This window comes from Coenobita brevimanus, chromosome 50, assembly GCF_032717465.1.
Source record: "Coenobita brevimanus isolate Jiangsu-jjx chromosome 50, ASM3271746v2, whole genome shotgun sequence".
Taxonomy (NCBI): Eukaryota; Metazoa; Arthropoda; class Malacostraca; order Decapoda; family Coenobitidae; genus Coenobita; species Coenobita brevimanus.
In genome coordinates this window covers 40,429,637-40,440,327 of record NC_137003.1, presented here as the reverse complement: position 1 = coordinate 40,440,327, position 10,691 = coordinate 40,429,637, and the positions used below count along the sequence as shown (strand labels likewise).

The window sequence follows — 10,691 nt, the reverse complement described above, 5'->3', positions numbered from 1 at the left end:
ACCTGTTTTTTTTTTGGTATATATTATTTTGTATAAGTATAGGGCATATGGCTTATTTCAATGGATGAAATCTGTGGAAAAATCCGGGGGAAATTTGCGTAGCGCAGCGCGGCATGGGAGGTGAGAGGACAGGTTAATGGAGGGCAGGTAGGGAGGGGAGTCACGAAGGGGGTCAAATCGCTAAACTGTCAACAATGGATGGGAGTACAGATGAGATTTGGAGTGCTGACTAGTGTTGGACATTGGCAGTACTGATAGATGATACAAGCCACTACTTGAGAGCCCGGGATAATTCAAAATAACACAGAATCACAAAAGTGACGCCCCGCGGTATGATCCATTGTGGCTGAGCATCACGAAAGTGACACCCCGCGGTTAAGGGGTTAAACTGTTCCCTGCCCCAGCCGGGATTCGAACCTGGGTCCATTAGGACTTCAGGCCACCTCTACCGATTGGGGAATGGCTGGGAGAAGGAGGGAGGTAAGAAGACAAGAAGAAATCGGTAGGATGGAAGTTGTGGAAGCAATGAAGAAAGTTCAAATGGGGAAAGCCCTAGGAATTGATGGAGTGTATGGTGAAATGCTGAAGCATGGGGGAGAGATAGTAGTAGAATGGATGTGGAAGAAGTGCAGATTGGCCTGGGAGGAAGGTAGAGTCCTGGAGGATTGGAAGTCAGGTATAATTATTCCCTTGTACAAAGGGAAAGGGGAAAAAGAAGTGTGTGGCAATCATAGGGGCATTTGTCTTCTTAGTGTAATAGGAAACGTATATGGTAGGATACATATTGACAGAGTTAGGGAAATAACAGAGGAATTAGTTGGAGAAGAACAGGGAGGTTTTAGGAGGGGAAGAGGTTGTGTAGATTAGATATTCATTCTTAGATCTTAAGTGGAAAAATTTCTAGAGAAGGGAAAAAAGTTGTATGCGGCCTTCATGGATTTGGAGAAAGCATATGACAGGATGGATAGACAAGGATTGTAGAAAGTATTAAGAATATATAGAGTAGATGGGAAGTTGTTGAATGCTGTTAAGAGTATGTATGAGGGTGCATGTGGACAGTGAACTAAGTGAATTTTTCTATTTGAAGGTTGGGTTGAAACAGGGATGTGTCATGTCTCCATGGTTGTTCAATCGGTATATGGATGGGGTTATAAAAGAGATACAAGGTAGGGCAGTGGATGTTGGAGTGGCCCTAATGAGAGAGGGCAGTGTTTGGAAACTCCCTGTACTTTTGTTTGCAGATGATACTGTGTTGTTAAGTGAAGACGAAGGGGAGCTGCAAGGCTTGGTTGATGAGTTTGGGAGTGTGTGTAAGAAATGGAATCTAGGGATGAATGTAGGGAAGTGTAAAGTTATGGTCTTCGAGACAAGTGAAGTCAGTGAATGTACAGTGAGGTTGGATGAGGAAGGAATGGAAAATGTGAGTACGTTTAAGTACTTGGGTAGTGTGATGAGTCAGGATGGAAGTTTGGAGGGTGAAGTGCTTGAAAGAGTACAACTATGAAGAAAGGTTGCTCGTTCCTTGAAAGCAGTGATAAGAAACAGGGAAGTGAGCATGGAAGTTAAAAAGTTAGTATATGACAGTATTGTGATACCAACTCTAACTTATGGAAGTGAAGCTTGGACGTTGTTGGAGGGACACAAGTCAAGAGTGAGAGCAGTAGAAATGAGTTATTTGAGAGGAGCTTGTGGAGTCACATGGAGAGACAGACTGACAAATGAGGATGTGCAGGAGCATTGTGGTGTGGATGTGGATGTGATAGGAAGCGTTAGGAGAAACATACTGAGGTGGTTTGGCCATGTAGAGAGCATGGAGAGTGAGAGACTGATGAGGAGTGTTTATGAGTGAGGTGGAGGGGGAGAGAGGGAGGGGAAGGCCAAGGATGAAATGGAGGGACGGAGTGGAGAGGTATATGAGTGAGAGGAGTGTGAGTTGGGAGCAGGGCAGTGAATGGCAGTGGACAGGGTGACGTGGAGGTGATTTGTCTGTGGCCACCCCGTATGGAATTAAGGCGTCTGGCAATAGATAGATAGATAGACCCCCCATCAGCTTAATATTCAGCATCGAGCTGGATATTGCGTTACTATCCGTCTCGAAACTCTATCCTAAAAACTTTCCCATGAGTAAATGATGAAAATTAACCATAAAATAATGATACAGTACAGTAATACAATAATACAGCACAGGTTGGCTATCATTTATGAGCCAGTTGATATACTTCAATGCCAGATATTGCACTGAACCACCGGTTATGTCTGTCTCGGCACTGGATATTGCATAATTTCACAGGATATTGCTTTAATAGAGCTGAGCCAGCATGGCAGGTACTGCATTGGGCAACATATAGTGATGAGATATAATTGAGAGTTTACTGTATACTGTACTATATATATACTGTATATATATATATATATATACAACGGCCATACCACGTTGAGTACACCGCTTCCTGTCCGATCAGCGAAGTTAAGCAACGTTGGGTCTGGTTAGTACTTGGATGGGTGACCGCCTGGGAACACCAGATGCTGTTGGCATCCCTACGTGTCAAGTGGGGTTGGTGGAGGATTAGTGCCCCTCCCTGTAAAACAATTAACTCTAAGCCCTTGGCCACCCTGTTTGGGATACATGGCGTCTGGCAATGAATGAATGAATATATATATATATATATATATACAGTATAGTACTCCCTCGATTATCTGACGTAATGGGGCCAAAGGCATGTTCGGATAGTGGCTTCCCTTTGTACATACCCAAACTTTGAAAGCCCCCCTTTTGTACATACCCTAACTTTGAAAGCCATTGTAAAAGGCATTGCAGGACATTGTATAACACTTATTCCTGGTGTTTTACACTACTCTGTCTGGTCAGGCATACCTATAAACTACAGTCAAGCAATAATTATGGTCAACCAGATCCATCAGCGACAGGCAGGCAATCACCACAGCCTTTAAAAAAAATAAAAAAAAAAAAATGCCAGGCAAAAATGTTCATGTGGTCATAATTTCCACCCGGATGCAAGGACAGGCGGGTCCCGATCTTAAGAGCTAATTGGGAGCAAGGATTTTTCTCGTTAGCCGAATTCTCATTAAACGAAGTGAAGAACTTATGGGAAAAATAGGGTTATTAGGGAGCAAGGCCTCCGAGCAACCTCCCCCCAAACCTCCAAAACTGACTTTCTGATCATTTTAAGCTGGAATAAGGGGTTAATACAAGAGGGTAATACACCTGAAATATAAAAACAGCATTAATATAAGCATAATGATATAGGTAAAATAGGGATGGGGTGAACAACCAGCCAAGTAACCTCCACTGACCACCAACACGTGTGACAGAGTTTTAAGCAGGAATAAGGGGTTATTATCATCATCAGTTTCACCATCATCTTCATTTAGCATCCTTCTCTTCTCAGTGCTGGGGATGGACGTGATATGAGTCATCTCCATCTATCTCTGTCTTCCGCGTTCTTCTGTTATATTTAAACGTCTCATATCTTCCATAGCCGCTTTCCTCCAAGTTCTTTTTGGTCTTCCCGCTGGTCTCCTTCCTACAACTTCCACCTCCATAGCCCTTCTCAAAATGTTATTTTGCTCTCTTCTGTGCACATGACCAAACCATCTTAACCTCATTGTCCGAATCCTATCCTCTGTGCTCTCAACTCCACATCTTCTCACCTCCTCATTTGACACTCTGTCTCTCCACTTAATTCTTGCCAAATACCTCAGCATCCAGTGATCACAAGTTAACAGGAGCCACTTCAAATTTGCTGCTATTGCCCATGTCTGTGCAGCATACAACAGTGCAGGTCTGATGCAGGCACAGTAGATCCTTGAACGGTGAACCAGCGGTATCCCCTGGTTCACCAACAGACTGGCCAACTCTCTCCACTTTCTATAGGCATTTTCTCCAGGTTAATACACATGAAATACAAAAAACAGCAGTAGAAAATGGACAGCTGCGGTGCAACCCTCATCTCAATTCTCATAAGTTGAGATTTGGGGGGATTTTACCTGCTCGTTAAACAGGCAGTGGTGCAGATTTCAAGACCTCGTAGTAGTGAATACTCGTTAAGCGATTGTTCATTAACCGGGACTTGCCTGCATTTTGTCTAGATAAAATGGAAAAATGTATGAATAATGGTTTTGAACATCCAGATCACAGCGTCCAGACAATGGATGGTCCAGATAGTGGCCATCCAGATAATTTAGGGATTACCATATACTGTATATACTCGTATATTCAGTATATATATATATATATATATATATATATATATATATATATATATACAGTATATATATATTTGTAGAGAGAGAGAGAGAGGCATACCTCAGTTTAACAATGTAGCTGGTTAGGTAAAACCTCATCGTTAGGCGGGGTATCTTATATCGGGATACTTTTAACATGTAAAGTAATGTGAAGCGTTTACCAGCCTTGGGTTTCCCCCCAAACTAAGCCCAAAACCCACACAAATGAGCCCAAAAACAAGTTTAAAGCCAATCAGAATGGCCTAACAGCTGTCAAGGAAGCTAACCTAAGCCCAACACCTGTAAATAACTCACTAAAACCAACAAACAAAATCTGAAAATCGCCAAATATAAGTCTGAAAAAATCAAGCTTAGTAAACTGTACCCCAAAATGATGGTGTTCACTCCACCTATGGCTAAACACATTAATCTAAGTCTAAAAACAGTTTATAAATCAATGTAAACATACAGTATTAGTCTAAAATATCATCAAAATCAGTAAAAAAAATCAAAACCCATAGTTAAACCAGGGTTTGGCCATCGTTTGGCGGGGTATGGTGGTATTTCTACCCCCATCGTTTAGCCGGGGTATTGCATCTAGGGGTATTGTATATCGAGGAATTACTGTATATAATATGAAATATATAAATATATATATTGGAGCCTCTGTGGTACAGTGGTAAAGTGTGAGATTTCGTATACTGAAGAACGAGGGTTCGCGCCCCACCAGGGTAATAATCTTTAGGAGCGTTCTTCAGGCCACATACTGCATTGGCGAACACAAGGGGTGCTGTGGTTGAGCCAGTGTCGCATACTATAAAGTATGCTTGCACCCAGTTGGCTTGCGTGGACCGATTACACTTGGTTCACAGACTACACACACATCCAAAGCCACTACAACACAACAATTACACTTACAAGCACTTCTCACCCTACATACAATCTCTACTAGACAGCCTAAGCCACTTGGTAGAGATACATTGGCTGTATCATCCCCACTTCGGTCAGGATATGCCGGTCCTGCAGTGGACACTCAAACAGCTGATGAGATGAGATGAGATATATATATATATCATCATCATCAGCTGTTTGAGTGTCCACTGCAGGACCGACCTATCCCGACCGAAATGGGGAGGATACAGCCCGTAAATCTCTACCTAGTGGCTTAGGCTGTCTGTTAGATATAGTACGTAGGGTGAGAAGTGCTTGTAAGTGTGACTGTAGTGTTGTAGTGGCTTTGGATGTGTGTGTAGTCTGTGAACCAAGTATTATCGGTCCACGCAAGCCGACTGGGTGGAAGCATACTTTATAGTATGCGACACTGGTTCAACCACAGCACCCCTTATGTCCGCCAAAGCAGTACATGGCCGGAAGAACGCTCCCAAAATTTATCACCCAGGCGGAGCGCGAACCCTCGTTCTCCCATATATATATATATTTTTCATTCATTCATTGCCAGACGCCATGTATCCCAAACGGGGTGGTCAAGGGCTTAGAGTTAAATGTTTTACAGGGAGGGGCACTAATCCTCCACCAACCCCACTTGACACGTAGGGATGCCAACAGCATCTGGTGTTCCCAGGCGGTCACCCATCCAAGTACTAACCAGACCCAACGTTGCTTAACTTCGCTGATCGGACGGGAAGCGGTGTACTCAACGTGGCATGGCCATATATATATATATATATACTGTATATATATATATAGGTATATGTACAGTACACAATATATACATTGCCCTAGCACAGCGAACATATTCTTAGTAAACGATTCACCTAGTGAACGAGCAGGGTATAATCAGGTCCACAAAACCATAATGAACGAGTTGAACCCTGAGTGAATGAAATTGGGGGAAAGAGTAGGCCATAACCACCATCTCCCATACTGAATGACCCCTCCCCCCCCCCAGTAGATGCTGCACAAGAGGCCAGATCTGAGCAACCTGTTGAGCAGAATCCAATGGAGGACGAAGATTTGCCTATACTGAATATCAGTAACATTCTAGCAGCAGTGGTTGTTCTTAGAGAAAAGGTCAAGGCAAATGAAACCAGTTACCTTAGAACACAGGAAGTGCTCAGTTGTGCACTTTTCATTATTACATTGAAAGGCACAATATGGAAGTCAACAGAAGAAATCATTCATTCACCACCTGCTACTACTGAACTCAAGAACAACAGGAGCCAGTTGCCTCTACATCGTCTGCTACACTTCCTGGGGAAGACAATGATGATGTGATGTCAGTGGTGTCATCTTTAGACTTTGAAGGTTTTATGGGAGAGGTGAATGAGGTAGAGGCACATGGGAAAATGCTTCAGTCAAGTGTTGAGGGAGAGACTGGTGACAGGAACAAGGCATTGGAAGGTGATGTGGCAGGGACACCCTAAATGTATCTCCCTGCCTCGGAACCACCTGTTTTTAAGCCAATCAGGATTGCCATCTGCTCCATTTAGGGTAAATACTCATGTGTTTTACATTTTATATATCTGTATTGTATGTATTTGAAATATGCCTTTTAGTACATCTATATGGCCCCAAAAGTGGACTTTGAGGGAGTGGTGCTGCCCATATACTATATATCCCATAAGATATGTTGTTCACAGCGAACGAATTCACAGTCTGCCGCCCATAAACTCGTTCACTGTGTGAGGGCAGAGTACATCACATACATATTAGTGAGAGAGAGAGAGAGAGAGAGAGATGTAAAACAACTTTTGAAATAAGTCTATTCATTTTTATTACTGGAAAGATTTCTAAAAAGCATTTTTACCCTCTTCTTAAAGGAACTTAAATCATGAGCTAATGTATTGGTTAAATTTCTCACAACATAAACCTGAAATTACAAAATTATTATTATTATTATTATTTTTTATTTGATCACTTATGTAGTAGATGGGTGGCTACCACTGGCCATGGAAGGTACCACCATTTGAGTTAGGTGTGTTTACTAGCTTGGCAACCAGCCACACAACATCTTTATCTCTTTTCTATCGCTACTTTAATGGTCGCTGCTCCTCTGAACTGTCTGCTTGCATTCCTCCACCTCTACGACGGGCGCGTAGCACCCGTCTGGCAGCAAACTCTCATCCCTTTTCTGTCCAACTCTCTAATGCAAGAGTTAACCGTTACTCCCAGTCTTTCATTTATGCAACAGGTCAGCTCTGGAACTGTCTCCCTCTGTCTGTATTTCCTGCTGCCTATGATCTCCAGTCTTTCAAACGCAGTGTGTCCAGGCATCTCAAAATGATCGGATCTTGAATTTGGCTCTATATTGTATTTTGTTTTTCTCTTGGAGGGAACTGTTACTGCGGGCTCATGGCCTTTGGTTCCTTCTTCCTCGCATAAAAAAAAAAAAAAAAAAAAAAAAAACAGGCAGGGAATGTTCAGGTACAAGTAGTCATTTCGTGATATCTTTTCTGAGTGACTGTACATAGAATCAAAGTCCAGGATAAGAGTCTCACATTGTTGCAGATTGTGTTGCACATCTCAAGTATCTTTTTTCCCAGAAACTGTTGGGAATTAATTAGCTGTTTTTGGCACTTGATTTAGCCTCCACTCCACAGAAAACGTCAGCAGTACAGTATCATGGCCATTCTAAGTACAGAGATTCCTAATGAGGTAGCTGGGGCTTGTGTTTTTTTTTTTTTTTTTTTTTTTTTGGGGGGTGGTGGTGGGGGGGGGGGGGGGGAATGAAGCCAACCATTAAAGTCCCTGCTGCAGCTACCATGGAAAACCACCGCCGAGGAGAAGGGAACCAGCCTCGCCCCACCGCCAGGATTGCTATGAGCTTCCAAGCAAAGGCGACACAGAACCGCACACACGCCACCACTAGCTTCCCCTCTTGTCCCGGGCAGCAGCCCACCCACTGTCACAACCAGAGCCTCAAGTACTGCAAACGGTCAGAGCTCTTCAGTCCAGTACTGGCTCAGTGCAGTACTACAGAGAAGGCTCGATGTTTCTCTGATTCCAGCTTAGCTCGACATGAACCACAGATGTTGGTTCAACGCGACATCCCAAGGGAGTTGGACCGACACAACGAGCACTCCCCAACTGAAACGGCTCGATGCGGTTCAGCTCCAAAGAAGCCACGATGTTTTCCTTCCCTAATTGAACTGGCTCGACGCAGTTCAGCTCCGAAGAAGCATTGACATCTCCCTATTCTGGGTCGACCACTGCAAGATACCATGAACCCTGGAGTGACCTCTCTCCTGTGCTATCCCTTCCACGCCCCAACAGTCCCCTCACCTCTACACCTGGAAAAGAGATCCCGGAGGCACAGCTGTATGACCCTTCTTTCTCGGGTCCCTTGTAACCTCCCTGTGTGCCCACTTTGGGAACAGTCCCCTAACATCTGTCCTGTAGGTCGTTGGTGAGAACTAGATCTGGTTTCCCCTTTCGGAACTAGAGTCACAGTTTCTCACGTCTGGCCTTTGCCTTCCCGATATACTCTTAACATCCTACAATATAGACGTAAACTCACCTCCCAAATCTCCCCCCTCCCCTTTTCCTGTGTATAGACTTGGTGACTCCCTACCGCACCCGGAGTAGAGGTTCCTTCAGGTCCTCGGATTAAGACCCCATAGCTCGGATTGACCACTTACTTTATATGACCTATATGTCTTTGACTTAGGGCTGCCAGTGTTGTAACTAGGGTTTAAGGATATTAATAATAAGCCTGTTGTATCAGCACCCTGAGTTTCTGTTCTCGGCTTGTACCATTAGAGTGTATCATGTGTGTTTTGTGTGTTCCTTCCAGAGAAACCAGGTGATTGGTAGCATAACATTTTTTTTTATGTATGTATGCAGACACCTCCCCTGGAAAGGCGTCACTCTAACCCTTGTAGCCTTTTAAAAAAGGTCATCCTTGACATTACGGTTAGTTAAAAGCCTAGTCTTTAGGCAAGGCATCACCTGCATGCCTGGTGTATTACCTACAGTAACACCTAGAGGAGGTAACTATGGTGACCTGGTTGATTCAGTGTCTTAGTGAATAACCCACCACAAGCTTAAAGGTCTAGCTATGTTGTGATGATGAGCACCTCATGGCAGCTGCCCCCACATTTACCATAATGTTTAGTATTATTTTTACTGTTTTCCAATATTCATGTGATAATGAACCCATGAAAAGGTACCTGGTTAGAGTTTAAACACACTACAGTATTTGTTTGTGTGCAACTTCAGAAAGGAAATTGTTCAGTTCTCTCTTGACTCTGCTCCTGTCTTTTGGACAATGGGTTAAGGGGAAAATATTTGGTTACCTTAACTGAAACTGCTGTTAATTTGTATTTGTTTGACTTCATCAGTGAAAGTAAGTTTGTCAAGCACTTGGTGTACCTGATCTGGACTTAGGTATGGAAACATTGCACTCAACCTGTAGCAGGTGTGAGATTAATCCCAAAAGTCCCAGCCTGTAGCAGGTGTGAGATTAATCCCAGAAGTGGACTGGCGGTTCTAAACCAAATTTATGGCTAAGTGGGTTAATAGGGATTTCACATGATATTTTACACAGTGAAACTGTAGCTCACCCCTGCCTGAGCTGTTCTTGATTTTTTTAATGAAATAATGAAACTGTGCCACTCCCACAACCTGAATAATAAATTGTAGTTGTATGAAATTTAATGGGCTTTAACTGTAAGGCAGGAATGATCCTCCTTGACTGTTATGGTAGTCTAAGCGATCCTCCAGTGTAACTACACTTGGACATCAGCCTTCAAGGGGTACAGGCTCTTTATCAAGTTTGACATAATGCATAATAGTGATTGGCTGGAGAAGTCCCCCAAACACCAGAGTCCTTACTGATAATTTCACAGCATAATTATAAAGGATCTCAACCAGTTTCTGATACTATGAAAAAGTCTTTATAGCTGTTATTGTCTGGAATGATTTGGTGGTAATTTTCACTTCAGTATTTACTCACTTTGGTTGTGAAGTGATTGGTAACCATATGAGTTAGGATAAAACATATAACCTACTGTGTCTACTACATAATGTAAAATAAAAAAAGTTCATACATACAGCCTCTGAGCTGTCTTCCAAACGTAGTGTCACTTCCACCTTGACACTAAGGAGAAGGAAGATTCTGTGCTAAGCCTTTTTTTTTTCTTTCTTTCTTTTTTTTTGACAAATAGTTATCCATCATACCATGAAACTGACTCACAGTAAATGAGTATCATATATTACATGGGAAGGATGAATCAAAGAATGCTTGAGAAATATGTTCTTATGCAAAGTGTTCTTACTACAATGATGACAATTACAGTACCAGTATGGTGAATATACACAATATTTTAAAGGCATGACATATAAGGCTATTAACTTCCTATCCTGGAGAAGTGGATGTAGTAAACTGTAATATTATTTTATCTGGATATTGTAAAAGACCATGAGAATGGGTTTTCAAAGTACAGCATTCTTGGAAAGAAAATATGGGAAAAAAAAAAAATCTGTTA

General features: G+C 42.6%; 2 non-coding genes across 2 annotated transcripts; one reads left to right on the top strand and one right to left on the bottom strand.

The window, feature by feature from the left end:
* Positions 1-2,416: 2,416 nt before the first annotated feature.
* Positions 2,417-2,535, top strand: LOC145399925 (5S ribosomal RNA). Its single transcript, XR_013897371.1, has one exon. It is a non-coding gene; the product is annotated as a 5S ribosomal RNA (ribosomal RNA).
* A 3,267-nt stretch (positions 2,536-5,802) lies between these two features.
* On the bottom strand, positions 5,803-5,921 carry LOC145399943 (5S ribosomal RNA). The gene has a single exon (XR_013897388.1). It is a non-coding gene; the product is annotated as a 5S ribosomal RNA (ribosomal RNA).
* Between the last annotated feature and the right edge of the window lie 4,770 nt (positions 5,922-10,691).